Below are 17,401 nucleotides of genomic sequence, written 5' to 3' on the forward strand. Positions count from 1 at the left end.
CATCATAATTCTTCTCCATATCGACCAAAGATGAACGGCGCGGTGGAAGCTGCCAACAAGAACATCAAGAAAATCATACAAAAAATGACAGTAACCTACAAAGACTGGCATGAGATGTTACCTTTTGCTCTTCATGGTTATCGCACATCTGCGCGTACTTCAACAGGGGCAACTCCATTCTCCTTAGTCTATGGTATGGAGGCAGTTTTTCCAATTGAAGTTCAGATTCCTTCCCTAAGGATTATGAAAGAAGCCAATCTAGACGAAGACGATTGGATTCAAACACGGTTGGACCAGATAAACTTGATTGATGAGAAAAGGCTCGCAGCTATTTGTCATGGTCAGCTATACCAAAAGCGTATGATCAAAGCCTTCAACAAAAAAGTCAAAAGTCAAGCATACCAAACTGGTGGCTTGGTTGTCAAACGCATCATCTTACCACAAGGTGATCCCAGAGGCAAATGGGCTCCCACCTACGAGGGACCATTCATAATCAAGAAAATATTCTCCGGCGGCGCCATGTTGCTTACCACCATGGATGGCGAGGATTTCCCACACCCTGTGAATGCTGACATAGTCAAAAAATACTTCTCTTAAAAAGAAAAAAAACAGCTCGCTAAGTTGAAAACCTGAAAGGGCAACTTAGGCAAAAAATGAGCGTCTCGGTGGATTGAAAACCCGAAAGGGCGGTCCAGGCAAAAATTAGAGACTAAACAAATACTATCCCGGTAGGCTGAAAACCTGAAGGGGCAGCCTAGGCAAAAGTTAGGGAATGAAGCATACAACTGTGTTCCGTTCAGCTGCCTACTCACCATCAAGATTCAACACCTCAAAGACACCGATCAGTCCAATCACTTTCTTCCAACAAGTGAGGGATGAGATGCTCGAGGACAGATTGGCAATAGCAGAGTTGAAACTTGACTGGATCGTTTTCACATAGCTATTTATCCTTATAAATATTTTCCAAAACTTTCTGACAGTTTCCTACTTCTAGGATTGTTGTCTCCCTGTGCTAACCAGCCTATCATGGCTATTTTTCAAAAATCAATGCAGCTTAGGCTCAAAAATCACCATTTTCACTTTTTCTGTTTTAAATACGTAAACGTCCCCATGATAATTTTGAATGAACATGTGCATTTGAATATGATTGATGTTTACCAGGAAAAACAGGATAGCATTCAGGAAATGTCCCAATTATCCGGACATCATCCCATCAGAAGAAAATCCCCAAGAGAAACGCATTTCTCAGCAAATTCCTCAAAAAGATTTTCTCTTCAAAAGAAGTCTTATCCCCCAGCAGGGTTGTTCCAGATTACTATCTTCAGAAGGTGTGATCCCCGCACCCGGACTTGGTCAGATAGTGCATCGGAGGATTATGCATCTTCCTCATTCCCATTTGAAAGGGCATCAGAACTTCCACCTACCTTTCATTCTCAAGAGATATTCAAAGATCCTTCAACAGAGTACCAGGGTTCTCAAAGAATTTCCCCAGCCGAGGATACTCAAACAAGACAAAAGATCATCAACGATCACAATACATTCATGTCCAGATGACTAGTGGGAATTTATTTTTCCAACTAGAAGCTTGACACGCATCATATTCATACATCACATATTCACATTCATACATCACATTCATACATCATATTCATACATCATACATCATGCATCATGCGCATATTCATACACATATTCATACACAACATAACATGCATATTTCTCCGGGAATATCTCACATTTACATGTATCATAAACATTGCATATCACTAACTTGATTTTTCAGGTAGACGGATATCTTCAACAAAGATGTTCTCAATCACATGCAGTGTTCACCTAAATTCCATGAACGGTTCTCTCAGATATAATCAAGCCGAAGATTCATTCTGATTACTTACCAACTCAAAAACAGATGTTGCAGATCTAAAGTTGATACCTCAGACGGTTCCAGAACGATCTAGCATTACAGATCTAAAGCGATACCTCAGACGGTTCCAGAACGATCTAGCATTACAGATCTAAAGCGATACCTCAGACGGTTCCAGAACGATCTAGCATTACAGATCTAAAGCGATACCTCAGACGGTTCCAGAACGATCTAACATTGCATATCTAAAGCGATACCTCAGACGGTTCCAGAACGATCTAACATTGCAGATCTAAAGCGATACCTCAGACGGTTCCAGAACGATCTAACATTGCAGATCTAAAGCGATACCTCAGACGGTTCCAGAACGATCTAACATTGCAGATCTAAAGCGATACCTCAGACGGTTCCACAATGATCAACTTTCAAAATCTAAAGCAGAAAAAACTTTGGACAAGTTCCGTAGCAATCATCCTCCAAGACTTAAAGCGGTAACCTTGGACGGTTCCGAAACAGTCAACACAAAAACTTTCAAATCCTTCATCAAGATATAATCAATGGATTCATTCTGATGAACAAACCCTCAACCCATTTACCAGGTGGCATCTGAAAGCCCATCTCAGGTAATGTTCCAATCTGCCAACAACACTTCGCAGACGACATTCAAATGCAACTTCCAACATCTCTTCTGATCAAGGTAAGTGCAAATTTTCAGGGCATCTAAATATTCAATCATCTTCTACCTTCAGATTTCAGACAATCTCTTCAGGTTTAAGAAGATTGAATAGGGGCAACTGTTATACCCCAAAATTTGCCCGCATTATTTTTCAAGAAAACTCCAATCTGAAAAATTAAGAGTCTCATATAATTATGGATTATTTCAACAAATATCCTAACATATGAAACACTTAGTTTTTAGAATTTTCCTTATACAGTAATTTGGCCTGCAGTTGAATTTATTCTTACGCAAACGCCAAATACTGTTTATTACTTCACACATGCTATTTATTTATTTACAGATAAATAGTACTGACACAATTGGTACAGAGTTAAATCTTTTTTGCATGCGCAGAATCAGGAAACTCAGACTGTACTGGTAACAAGTAGATTATTATTATCTTTTGTTTCCCACTAAATTTTGTACTATATTCCATTATTTTCAAAAATCTTTTCAAATCTCTTTTTCAAAAATCAAATCTCTCTTTTTCCCAACACTATCTCCACTTTCTTTCAAATCTTATTTCCACTCAAATTTTCCTTTTGTACGGAATCACATCATTCCCCAACGTCTCTATCCTTCTTTCCATTCTATAAATACCTCCCATTTTCTTCCATAAAATCTCACATCAAATTCTAATTCATCTCTCAAATTTCCACTTCATAATCCATCCTTTCTTCTTCCCTGACAAGAATGGCAAAGTGGATAGAGACACTGTCTCTTACAGTCATCACCATTGCTACGGTGATCATGACTTTCTTCTGCCTGCATAGTCCTGAAGAGTGTGGACCTGCAATGGTTGCACTCCCAATCATCTACATGTTATTGTTCATAGCATGGGTCATTAATCGTCATTCTTAAAATTTGCAGTATTTCTTATTTCTTAAATGTACCGTTTATTCGTCGTACTGTTCAATATAGTATGTAATATTTGTACTGTCAGTATTAAATGTTGTACTATTTGTCATAATATTGCTTAATTACTAAGATAATATTTTGTGTGTTTTCTGCCAGTCAAATATTCCTGTTTCTGTGCATTAAATGATTTTCAGGGTTATTATCGGTAATTTTGCCCGCATACAGTAAATATTAGTTATTTATTATGTCTGTGTTTTTCTAACAAGTCATGAAAATAAACTTTCATTTTTCACATAAAACATAAAACAAAAAACAACAAAAAAGAAAATTAACTTTGACTGTTGATTTTTCACTCTAACTGCTACGTCAATACCTGAACAGTCAGTTGACAGCCAAACTGCTGGCAGTACAATTCTCAGTGTTTTGTACCATCAATCAAATCAATCTTTTACAATTCCAAATTCCAAGATTTTTGTTCTAGAAGTCTTCTGAATATCACGCGATTAGCAGAGACTCAACACTGCACAAAAATCAGGTACGCTTAACTGTCTCCTACATAAACAGTCCCTGACTAGAGTTTTCTTGTTTTTACAGGAGAAACAAGTTTACCGATTGTGAAACAAGATACTCACTACTCGAAAAAACTTGTTGTGCCTTAGCTTGGGCGGCTCGCCGACTAAGACAGTACATGCTAAATCACACCACTTTCCTAATCTCCAAGATGGATCCCATCAAATACGTGTTCGAAAAACCTGCTCTCTCTGGAAGAATAGCGAGATGGCAAATGATCTTAACAGAATATGACATTCAATACACTTCACAAAAAGCAATCAAAGGAAGTGTGGTAGCTAATCATCTGGCTCATCAAGCAGTGGATGATTATCAAGCATTGAACTTTGACTTCCCAGACGAAGACATTATGCTAGTCAATGACTACAAACAACCAGGACCAGAAGAAGGACCCGAGCCAGGATCCCGGTGGACTATGGTTTTTGACGGAGCTTCTAATGCACTTGGCAATGGCATCGGAGCTGTGATCATTTCCCCCGCAGGAAGTTACACACCGTTCACTGCCAGATTATGCTTCAATTGCACTAACAATATAGCCGAATACGAAGCATGTATTCTGGGTCTTAAAGCTGCAATCGATCTAAGAATCAAATTCTTGGAAGTCTACGGAGACTCGGCCTTGGTAATCTACCAAGTCAAAGGGGAATGGGACACAAAGCACCCAAATCTAATTCCTTACAAAGAATATGTGCTGAGTTTGATTCCTTACTTCGAAGAAATCACTTTCGAACACATCCCACGCGAGGAAAATCAACTAGCTGATGCTTTAGCTACCATGTCATCTATGTTCAAAGTCAGGTGGGACAACGAGGCGCCTATGATCATCATTTACAGGCAAGATGAACCATCCTATTGCAATGAGATCAATACCGAAGGAACTGAGGAAAAACCATGGTTCCATGAAGTAAAAAGATATCTCGAAGCTCAGGAGTACCCTGAAGGGGCATCCATTAATGACAGAAAATTTCTAAGGAGATTTGCTGCCAAATTCTTTCTAAGCAATGGAACCCTATACAAACGCAACCATGACTCGACTTTACTTCGCTGTGTAAACAAGAAGGAAGCGGAACAGATCATGGAAGAAATACACAATGGTACCTTCGGTACTCATTCCAGTGGACATACAATGGCTAAAAAGATCCTGAGAACAGGTTATTACTGGTCTACCATGGAAACAGACTGCCATCATCACTCCCGAACATGTCACAAATGCCAGATATACGCTGACAAAGTACATGTACCTCCAGTTCCATTAAGCGTCCTGACGGCTCCTTGGCCTTTTGCAATGTGGGGTATTGATATGATTGGAGAAATCAAACCTACTGCCTCCAACGGACATCGCTTTATCCTGGTCGCTATTGACTACTTCACAAAGTGGGTAGAAGCAGCTTCATTTGCTTCTGTCACCAAGAATGTGGTGGCCCGGTTCATCAAATACAATCTCATTTGTCGGTACGGCATCCCTGAACGGATTATCACGGACAATGGCACAAATCTAAACAACAGAATGATTACTGAACTTTGCACACAGTTCAAGATCAAACATCATAATTCTTCTCCATATCGACCAAAGATGAACGGCGCGGTGGAAGCTGCCAACAAGAACATCAAGAAAATCATACAAAAAATGACAGTAACCTACAAAGACTGGCATGAGATGTTACCTTTTGCTCTTCATGGTTATCGCACATCTGCGCGTACTTCAACAGGGGCAACTCCATTCTCCTTAGTCTATGGTATGGAGGCAGTTTTTCCAATTGAAGTTCAGATTCCTTCCCTAAGGATTATGAAAGAAGCCAATCTAGACGAAGACGATTGGATTCAAACACGGTTGGACCAGATAAACTTGATTGATGAGAAAAGGCTCGCAGCTATTTGTCATGGTCAGCTATACCAAAAGCGTATGATCAAAGCCTTCAACAAAAAAGTCAAAAGTCAAGCATACCAAACTGGTGGCTTGGTTGTCAAACGCATCATCTTACCACAAGGTGATCCCAGAGGCAAATGGGCTCCCACCTACGAGGGACCATTCATAATCAAGAAAATATTCTCCGGCGGCGCCATGTTGCTTACCACCATGGATGGCGAGGATTTCCCACACCCTGTGAATGCTGACATAGTCAAAAAATACTTCTCTTAAAAAGAAAAAAAACAGCTCGCTAAGTTGAAAACCTGAAAGGGCAACTTAGGCAAAATATGAGCGTCTCGGTGGATTGAAAACCCGAAAGGGCGGTCCAGGCAAAAATTAGAGACTAAACAAATACTATCCCGGTAGGCTGAAAACCTGAAGGGGCAGCCTAGGCAAAAGTTAGGGAATGAAGCATACAACTGTGTTCCGTTCAGCTGCCTACTCACCATCAAGATTCAACACCTCAAAGACACCGATCAGTCCAATCACTTTCTTCCAACAAGTGAGGGATGAGATGCTCGAGGACAGATTGGCAATAGCAGAGTTGAAACTTGACTGGATCGTTTTCACATAGCTATTTATCCTTATAAATATTTTCCAAAACTTTCTGACAGTTTCCTACTTCTAGGATTGTTGTCTCCCTGTGCTAACCAGCCTATCATGGCTCTTTTTCAAAAATCAATGCAGCTTAGGCTCAAAAATCACCATTTTCACTTTTTCTGTTTTAAATACGTAAACGTCCCCATGATAATTTTGAATGAACATGTGCATTTGAATATGATTGATGTTTACCAGGAAAAACAGGATAGCATTCAGGAAATGTCCCAATTATCCGGACACCATCACATCAGAAGAAAATCCCCAAGAGAAATGCATTTCTCAGCAAATTCCTCAAAAAGATTTTCTCTTCAAAAGAAGTCTTATCCCCCAGCAGGGTTGTTCCAGATTACTATCTTCAGAAGGTGTGATCCCCGCACCCGGACTTGGTCAGATAGTGCATCGGAGGATTATGCATCTTCCTCATTCCCATTTGAAAGGGCATCAGAACTTCCACCTACCTTTCATTCTCAAGAGATATTCAAAGATCCTTCAACAGAGTACCAGGGTTCTCAAAGAATTTCCCCAGCCGAGGATACTCAAACAAGACAAAAGATCATCAACGATCACAATACATTCATGTCCAGATGACTAGTGGGAATTTATTTTTCCAACTAGAAGCTTGACACGCATCATATTCATACATCACATATTCACATTCATACATCACATTCATACATCATATTCATACATCATACATCATGCATCATGCGCATATTCATACACATATTCATACACAACATAACATGCATATTTCTCCGGGAATATCTCACATTTACATGTATCATAAACATTGCATATCACTAACTTGATTTTTCAGGTAGACGGATATCTTCAACAAAGATGTTCTCAATCACATGCAGTGTTCACCTAAATTCCATGAACGGTTCTCTCAGATATAATCAAGCCGAAGATTCATTCTGATTACTTACCAACTCAAAAACAGATGTTGCAGATCTAAAGTTGATACCTCAGACGGTTCCAGAACGATCTAGCATTACAGATCTAAAGCGATACCTCAGACGGTTCCAGAACGATCTAGCATTACAGATCTAAAGCGATACCTCAGACGGTTCCAGAACGATCTAGCATTACAGATCTAAAGCGATACCTCAGACGGTTCCAGAACGATCTAACATTGCATATCTAAAGCGATACCTCAGACGGTTCCAGAACGATCTAACATTGCAGATCTAAAGCGATACCTCAGACGGTTCCAGAACGATCTAACATTGCAGATCTAAAGCGATACCTCAGACGGTTCCAGAACGATCTAACATTGCAGATCTAAAGCGATACCTCAGACGGTTCCACAATGATCAACTTTCAAAATCTAAAGCAGAAAAAACTTTGGACAAGTTCCGTAGCAATCATCCTCCAAGACTTAAAGCGGTAACCTTGGACGGTTCCGAAACAGTCAACACAAAAACTTTCAAATCCTTCATCAAGATATAATCAATGGATTCATTCTGATGAACAAACCCTCAACCCATTTACCAGGTGGCATCTGAAAGCCCATCTCAGGTAATGTTCCAATCTGCCAACAACACTTCGCAGACGACATTCAAATGCAACTTCCAACATCTCTTCTGATCAAGGTAAGTGCAAATTTTCAGGGCATCTAAATATTCAATCATCTTCTACCTTCAGATTTCAGACAATCTCTTCAGGTTTAAGAAGATTGAATAGGGGCAACTGTTATACCCCAAAATTTGCCCGCATTATTTTTCAAGAAAACTCCAATCTGAAAAATTAAGAGTCTCATATAATTATGGATTATTTCAACAAATATCCTAACATATGAAACACTTAGTTTTTAGAATTTTCCTTATACAGTAATTTGGCCTGCAGTTGAATTTATTCTTACGCAAACGCCAAATACTGTTTATTACTTCACACATGCTATTTATTTATTTACAGATAAATAGTACTGACACAATTGGTACAGAGTTAAATCTTTTTGCATGCGCAGAATCAGGAAACTCAGACTGTACTGGTAACAAGTAGATTATTATTATCTTTTGTTTCCCACTAAATTTTGTACTATATTCCATTATTTTCAAAAATCTTTTCAAATCTCTTTTTCAAAAATCAAATCTCTCTTTTTCCCAACACTATCTCCACTTTCTTTCAAATCTTATTTCCACTCAAATTTTCCTTTTGTACGGAATCACATCATTCCCCAACGTCTCTATCCTTCTTTCCATTCTATAAATACCTCCCATTTTCTTCCATAAAATCTCACATCAAATTCTAATTCATCTCTCAAATTTCCACTTCATAATCCATCCTTTCTTCTTCCCTGACAAGAATGGCAAAGTGGATAGAGACACTGTCTCTTACAGTCATCACCATTGCTACGGTGATCATGACTTTCTTCTGCCTGCATAGTCCTGAAGAGTGTTGACCTGCAATGGTTGCACTCCCAATCATCTACATGTTATTGTTCATAGCATGGGTCATTAATCGTCATTCTTAAAATTTGCAGTATTTCTTATTTCTTAAATGTACCGTTTATTCGTCGTACTGTTCAATATAGTATGTAATATTTGTACTGTCAGTATTAAATGTTGTACTATTTGTCATAATATTGCTTAATTACTAAGATAATATTTTGTGTGTTTTCTGCCAGTCAAATATTCCTATTTCTGTGCATTAAATGATTTTCAGGGTTATTATCGGTAATTTTGCCCGCATACAGTAAATATTAGTTATTTATTATGTCTGTGTTTTTCTAACAAGTCATGAAAATAAACTTTCATTTTTCACATAAAACATAAAACAAAAAACAACAAAAAAGAAAATTAACTTTGACTGTTGATTTTTCACTCTAACTGCTACGTCAATACCTGAACAGTCAGTTGACAGCCAAACTGCTGGCAGTACAATTCTCAGTGTTTTGTACCATCAATCAAATCAATCTTTTACAATTCCAAATTCCAAGATTTTTGTTCTAGAAGTCTTCTGAATATCACGCGATTAGCAGAGACTCAACACTGCACAAAAATCAGGTACGCTTAACTGTCTCCTACATAAACAGTCCCTGACTAGGGTTTTCTTGTTTTTACAGGAGAAACAAGTTTTTGAGAGCTCAAATTGATTTCATACACATCCATATATCTCAAAGTACCATCATACAAATTTTCAAACTTCAATTCACTCAGACGCACCGTCAGCAGCTCAAACAGTCAACAGACGACTCGTTTGACCAAAAAAGTCAACAGACAGTCAAAAATGAAACCAAAGGACACACAAGGAGCTTCAAAAATAATTTTGACATAAGACCAAAGGCATTGGTTAGAGGACTCTTTGAGGTTTCCAAAAAGTGCAAGATCTCCTTCATATGACAAAAATTGAGGGATCTACACCTTGTTGAAGTTGGCTAAATTTTGGGAAAATGCATGAAATCAACATTGCTCAAAAATGTATTTTTTCCAAATGGGGCCAAGTTTTCATGGTTCAAACATCTTTGCCATGTTATTATGGGCCTCCCACGACCAAGACAAAGCCCACACCATTTTTATTCATTTTTGGTTTAATTTTATCACATATAAGATTAAATTAAAAAGGAAAAATGGAAGAATAATACATAGCTTTAATCTTAAGCTAAAGCCTCCACAATTGACTTAATTATGCAGCAAGGAAGGTGCAAGGAAAGTCTATGGCAAGAGGTGTGGAAGAATTAAGCAAAGGTTGCTTAAATTTTAAGCTTGAAAGACAAAAATTCAACAAAGACAATTAAGGCTTCTTAGCTTAGTTTTTAAGCACTCCATGGCTTATAAATAGCTTATCATACTTCACAAACAAGGGGGGAACGAAATAGAAAAGGAAGCATAGCATAGAAACCTCAAAATTCTCACAAAAATCTCCAAACTATGTAATTTTCATTTTCATATTTCCAATCAATATCAATACAAAACAATCACTTCCAATCATCTCTTAAAGCAACATAGAGTAAGAATAAGCTCTTTGTTTGGTCCCATGAGAGTCGTAAGTTTTGCATGAACATCATACTCCCTCATGCATACCACACCTAATCAGGTATCCTTTTATTTTCTATTTTATTTTAATTTCTTTACAAAATTAATTAAAAATAGTTTTAAAAATCCAAAAAATATACAAAAAATATTTTTAGACTTCCAAATTAATATATTATTTTCTGAAATAAAAATATTTTATTTTCTTTCAAAATTTCAATATTTTGCATAATTAATTAGTATATATTTATATATTTGCTTCTTAATTATTCTAACCAATCAAAAAATCATAAAAAAAATTGTTCTTAATGTTAAATATTGTTTATATATTATAAACTAATTTTGTGCATATTTTGAATAATTTTCTGTTTAAGTTTTAATTATTTGTATAATTATGTATTAATTAGCTTAATCAATTTCAAATCAATTTCAAAAATCCAAAAAAATTTAGTTTTGTTTTAAAATTAATTAACAAATATTTTGTACATATTTTAAACTTAATTTCTAGGTTTGAATCTATTTTCATCTTTTTTCTTCATTTTAATTTAATTAATCATGCATTAATTATAATTAAAATCAATCATAAAAAAATCCAAAAACATGCCTTTTATTTTTCTTGCAATTTAAATTCCTAGATAAGTGTATAGGATGTCAAATTCATGTAAATAGGCTAGTTTACATTTCCTGCACAATCGATATAATAGCGTAGATTTACTTTCCGCACTTTACATTTCCGCATTTTAATTTCCAGCAAATATAAACTGCGTGTATGTCAAAGATAAAATTGAACCGTTAGATCACTAACTTCAAAGATAAAATATCTGAATTCAAACACAATCACACTTGCACCTCTTAAGGTAATCCCTTCTCATTCTTTTCAAAATCAAAGTCAAAATTCTACTATTTTGAGTACAAAATCGAACCTTGCGTTTATATCCGGTGAAAGGATAGATTTTTAAAGGAAATAGGATAAAGACCTTACAACTCAAGGTAGACCTCCTAGTTTGCTTGCTCAAATCAAAACAAACAAAATTCTCATACACTGTTGTTTTTCAAAACAAAACTTTCAAAAAAGACAATACTTTGTATACATCCAAACACGGATTATTACAAAGTTAACGTTCTTTTCAAAACATCTTTCGAAAGATAAACAAGCATTTTGTATACATCCACACACGGATCATTACAAAATTCAATTTACAAAAGTATTTGAAACCACATATGAGCAATTTCAGAGCAATTGAAAAGTGATCGAAAAACAAGTGAGCTAAGCAAACTTAAGAGCCCATGGATAACCATGGATACAAAGGGTGCTAACACCTTCCCTTTGTATAACCTACCCCCTTACCCAGAATTTCTTAAAGGTCTTTTTTCTGTTTCTTTTATAAACCTTTCCTTAATTGGATAAAATAAAAGGTCGGTGGCGACTCTGTGAATTTTCAAAAATGCGAAAGCATTAAGCGATAAAAAAGAGTCAGTTCACGTATCTCTCCCGAACAGAGGTATGGCCCGAGATAAAAAACGGAGGTCCACACCTGCCAAACAATTCCAGGTTACAAAAACATCAAGAGATAAACCCATACCCCTCTCTAAAAAAAACTTTCACAACACATAATATAGAAATCACCTTGTCGTCCTTTGTAATGAACTCGTGGGACACCATGACTACCACCTAATACACTACATACAAACAAACAAACAAAAACATGACTTTAGTTACATACAACTGTAATAAATCTACTGAACCTTGAAAGGAAAAAAATTAGTGCACACTCACTTGTAAACCTGCCACTCAAAATGAGGTCCATAATTACACCCTTTACTACTTTTATGCTCAAACTTTAGAGCCACATGCAAATTATTTATAACACAAACAATGTGAAAAAATGAAGAACCTCAATTCAAACCCCAATTACATGCACACACACTAAGATCTAGTCTAAGAACACCTGATTAAAAATAAAGCATCAATCATGAGGATTCACCACTAAACCGAATGTGCGAGCTGACACGATTTATGAGGTGTTGAGCATCCTTATTTTACAATTGTTATATACTTCATCATATTTTCTTGTAGCATATAAATAATCAATCACAAAGACACCATATTTGTGACTTTATTTTTTTTAAATTCATGAACCTAAAATTCTCTATCCTCTACAGGTTGAACTTGCTTTCATTTATTTCACTAAAACACTAACTAACACAAATGACTTTATGCACAATGTAAGAAGACACAGAAGAGTTCATTCACATTGGAATTAACATAATAACAAATTTAATTTTTCAGGAACTTACCATCACCAAAAGTTTCTCCATAAAAACATGTGTTTTCTTTAATACTTCAAGTAAAGCAAGAGATAATGCAATATGGTAATTCTCGAGAAACTAAGATTCAGAACTCTTTTCAACTTTTAGAACCAAAGTTTAAAAAAACTGCACTTATTTTGTAACTTTATGAACCAAAGCTTAACATTAATACAGAGCCACATGGGAAAGCTTGAAGCTTGGGATCAAAACCATGTAAATGGAAAATATAGCTAAAATTATTATTATATGACATTAATATATTCTGACTTCAATGGGAATGTTATTCTGCCCTGGTTACAAAATTACTAGTGTCTCAATTCTCACAGGTTCTTTGAAACAAGTATCCAAAAACCTTAGAAAAGAATGTTTAGAAATGGTTGATTAGTGGACTAACCTTCATGCTTGCTGCTTGAATGTTGGACTCAGTTAAAGTTACAACGAGCTCTTCAACCAGACGATGAAAGCTCTAAGATATCTTCACTAAATCCATTCAATAAATCCCTATCTTCACAGTCGTCCTGAAGATCTAGATCAGATAAAAGGATACCAACAAATTAAAAAATGTCATCAGTCTCAGTTCGGACTCCGGTAAAACAATACAAGATCTATTATCATTCAATTATTCAGTATAAATCATAACACTCAAGTTACAAACTGAATAGAGTACTAAATAAACTACTCATGATTCCATAACTCAGAACATGTAAATTGAATACCAGGAGTACCAATTGTCGCAGAAAAATCAATAGCAGGGTTGCGACTCAAATCAACAGCAGTAGTAAAACCAGCATGATCATGAAGATATTGAACTTCAATCTACATGAAACAAAATACACAATCATCAAAACTCCAAAAGTATAAAATCCTATGATTATTTTTCAAATACGAAATCCAATCTCATATACAAAACAGTCCTCTGTACCTTGCCGGATTTGTAATCAGGTAATCGAATAAAAGCAACGGCTTTAGCAGAAGTCACGAAATCTGAGAGTAAATATCGTCAACACCTGAAGAACATATACATATACATATTACAACATTACAACACAACTAAGCAAAGCAGAAAAATATATATAACTTAACTTAAAATCAACAAAATCAAAAATCACACTCGAAAATCGCACTCGAAAATCGAGAGAGTATGTACATTTGATTTAGTATCAACTTTGAAATGAAGAGATTTGTTATTGTGCTTAATTTGAGCAGCAATATCTCCGGAGAAAGTCCTCTACTCTTCAATAAGGTTGAATTCAAATCCTGAAATCATGATAATCAATAATAAATCTCAATAGAAATTGCAAATAAACTAAGAAAATTACAAGAAAATTGCAAAGCACCACCGAAGATGTAATATTAATATATACCAACAGGTAGTAGCATAATCAAACTAAATCTAATGAAAAAACTTGCATGATTTTGTTAGTTAACCAACATCTCTATCATCAGCATTTGCATATTAGTCATTCATACTTGATACAATACAACTCTAGTAGTAGTTCAAATATAATCCAAGACAAAAACAGAACAGAGCCAACCAAATTACCTGATAGGCAGAAACAATTCTTTGATCCCTTTCTGGATCTGCCTCAAGCTCTACAGCTTCCTTCTTCTCCCTAAGTCTCCTGCAACTCACATTAAAATACAACCATTACATGAATAGAAAAGTTCAGCAACTCACATTAAAATATATAAGTGTTTGATTCCGATGCTAGAACATGTTTACATGAAAAAACCATGGCATAATGAAAGCTATTACCAGGCACACCATCAAGAAATTACAATACGACTGTGCTCGCCAGCATCCACCAAACCTGCGCGATGAGTTACCGCTGTTGTCCATGAATCTTCTATCATTCCACTCTTCCATAACTCCGTTAGTAGTAACACCCGAGACATTTTTTGCAGTCTCGCCACATATTTCACATAATCTGTTAAAGAAAAAGAAATGCACCTAATGAACAATCGATTTGATGATATCAACAACCAAGAATCTTCACCGGGACAATCACAAGGGCATGGTTTCGAATAATATGAACAAACATGAACATGACAATCAAATGCAATAATTTGCTGATGCAAAACTATCATAATTGATCTATAAATTGAAATTGGCCAGAAATATATATACCTGCTTCCCTTTAGCTTGAACCACACTTCAGCACAATAAACATGAGCAATGTCGAGCTCGTCTTTACACACGCAACCAAGTTGAATAAAATCTCCACTCGTAGCGCTCGCACTTACGACAATTGCTGCATCTGAAGCAGGTCCAAAAGCCAGATGACAAATCCTACAAATCCTCTCACCTTGTGAATTCTCAGAAAACCCTTTGTGACTACTGCACTTCATATCAATCACGCACGAATCTTTCTCGATTCCAGACACCCCTTTCGGCGATTTCTTGGAAACAAAATCTGTTATTTCAAATACATGGATGGATAAAACAAAATCTAATGAAGCTAATCGCTAACAAGGTACCTGAACTTGACCAAGGTTTATACCAATAGATATGAAAGAACCCTCCTTGGTCCACTGGACAAAACAAACACCATCATAAGGCTCCAAGTCACAAAGCTTAGTCACCTGAAAGCCACACAAATATACATGTTAACTATGATTTCACATGTTTGGAATAGGTGATATTGTTGGCAATTTAGGTTCATACTCACTTTGCTGTTTGAAGCACTCCATAGATAAACACAAGTGCCAAGCCCCACTGCTAGAGTATTTTATGAGGACCAGTCCACAAGATTCAAGTAAAAGGCGAAGAAGGGATAGATTTGTACGCAGAGAAAAGAGAAAGGTGAAGGTTGGGGAGAAGAATCGTACACGGGAGATGGCGCGCTACCCAATCCCTTAGTTCTCTCTACAGTGCGACTTTCTTCTTCTCGAACCCTATTCTGCTTACAACTAGGGTTTCGTTTTCCCTTTTAGAATTTGTGTTAATCTCTGTAAAATCAAACAAATTAGGTTACTAAAACATGATATTAAACAAAAACTAACATGAATCGAAAAAATCGGAGACGGAGAGGATCAAACGGGGACGAAAAGGAGATATCACTGGAGATGGAGGTCGCGCTGCCATTTGTGATGAAAAGAGAAGAAGGCAATGTTAGTTGTTGTTGTCGATCGGAGGAGAGGAATTGGCCGCACCACCATCACCATTCACGATCTTCTCTTGAAGGAGGGAGAGAGTTTTGGATTTCACTATTGAAGGATAGAAAAACACTTAGAAAGGGGGGGGTTTGAATAAGTGTAGCTTTAAAACTTGACAGATAAAAATAAATTGCACAGTTATTTTTATCCTGGTTCGTTGTTAACTAAACTACTCCAGTCCACCCCCGCAGAGATGATTTACCTCAACTGAGGATTTAATCCACTAATCGCACGGATTACAATGGTTTTCCACTTAGTCCGCAACTAAGTCTTCCAGAGTCTTCTGATCACACACTGATCACTCCAGGAACAACTGCTTAGATACCCTCTAAGACTTTTCTAGAGTCTACTGATCAACACGATCACTCTAGTTACAATCTGCTTAGTTCACTCCTAAGACTTCCTAGAGTATTCTGATCAACACGATCACTCTAGTTCCTTACAACTTAATGTAATCAATTCTAAGAGTTTACAAATGCTTCTTAAAAGCGATAATCACAACTGTGATATTTCTCTTAATCGTTTAAGCTTAATCTCACTAATATATTACAAAAGCAATGTAGTGAGCTTTGATGAAGATGAAGATTCTGAGTTTTGGATTTGAACAGAGTTTCAGCAAGTTAATTTGAATTATATTGTTCAGGATAGTTAACCTTGCTTCTCATCAGAACTTCATATTTATAGGCGTGGGAGAAGATGACCGTTGAATGCATTTAATGCTTTGCGTGTTCCGTACAGCATCGCATTTAATGTTATACGCTTTTGTCAACTACCTCGAGCCTTGTTCACGCTGTGTCTACTGACGTAGCCTTTAGTAGCTTTTAACGTTCCTTTTGTCAGTCAGCGTAGCTTGCCACTTGTACTTCCTTCTGATCTGATGTTTGTGAATACAACATTTGAATATCATCAGAGTCAAACAGCTTGGTGCATAGCATCTTCTGATCTTCTGACCTTGAAGTGCTTCTGAGCGTGATACCATCTTCTGAGCTTCAGTGCTTCTGATCTCTTGTTCTTCTGATGCTTCCATAGACCCATGTTCTGATTCTGCTTCGACCATCTTCTGATGTCTTGCCAGACCATGTTCTGATGTTGCATGCTGAACCCTTTGAGACAAAGCTTCTGAGCGCTGAATTATGCGTACTCTTTATATATATTTCCTGAAAGGGAAATTGCATTGGATTAGAGTACCATATTATCTTAAGCAAAATTCATATTATTGTTATCATCAAAACTAAGATAATTGATCAGAACAAATCTTGTTCTAACAATCTCCCCCTTTTTGATGATGACAAAAACATATATAAATGATATGAATTTGCGATCAGAAAGAATAGAAGGCAAAAGACAAATTACACAGCTATAGCATAAGCATATGAATATGTCTCCCCCTGAGATTAACAATCTCCCCCTGAGATAAATAATCTCCCCCTGAAATAAATACT

General features: G+C 36.5%; 2 long non-coding RNA genes across 5 annotated transcripts in view; both read right to left on the reverse strand.

The window, feature by feature from the left end:
- LOC131651740 (uncharacterized) overlaps positions 1–14,698 on the reverse strand; it is a 38,987-nt gene extending 24,289 nt beyond the window's left edge. The window contains exons 1-7 of one of the 2 annotated variants that reach the window (XR_009298486.1): positions 14,560–14,698; positions 14,347–14,425; positions 13,951–14,060; positions 13,726–13,787; positions 13,520–13,619; positions 13,198–13,329; positions 12,029–12,173 (exon numbers count right to left, since the gene is read on the reverse strand). This is a non-coding gene — a long non-coding RNA (uncharacterized LOC131651740). Of the gene's footprint in view, positions 1–12,028; positions 12,174–13,197; positions 13,330–13,519; positions 13,620–13,725; positions 13,811–13,950; positions 14,061–14,346; positions 14,426–14,559 lie in introns of both variants that reach the window. The other variant, XR_009298485.1, reaches the window with a different exon arrangement.
- A 464-nt stretch (positions 14,699–15,162) lies between these two features.
- LOC131651741 (uncharacterized) lies at positions 15,163–16,008 on the reverse strand. Of its 3 annotated transcripts, XR_009298489.1 has the most exons (4): positions 15,843–16,008; positions 15,633–15,752; positions 15,473–15,519; positions 15,163–15,386 (listed from the first exon to the last, which is right to left on the reverse strand). It is a non-coding gene; the product is annotated as an uncharacterized LOC131651741 (long non-coding RNA). The 3 variants fall into 3 exon arrangements; XR_009298487.1 differs by having other exon boundaries at positions 15,633–16,008; XR_009298488.1 differs by having other exon boundaries at positions 15,473–15,522; positions 15,633–16,008.
- Between the last annotated feature and the right edge of the window lie 1,393 nt (positions 16,009–17,401).

The sequence above is a fragment of the Vicia villosa genome, linkage group LG2 (genome assembly GCF_029867415.1).
Source record: "Vicia villosa cultivar HV-30 ecotype Madison, WI linkage group LG2, Vvil1.0, whole genome shotgun sequence".
Classification (NCBI taxonomy): Eukaryota; Viridiplantae; Streptophyta; class Magnoliopsida; order Fabales; family Fabaceae; genus Vicia; species Vicia villosa.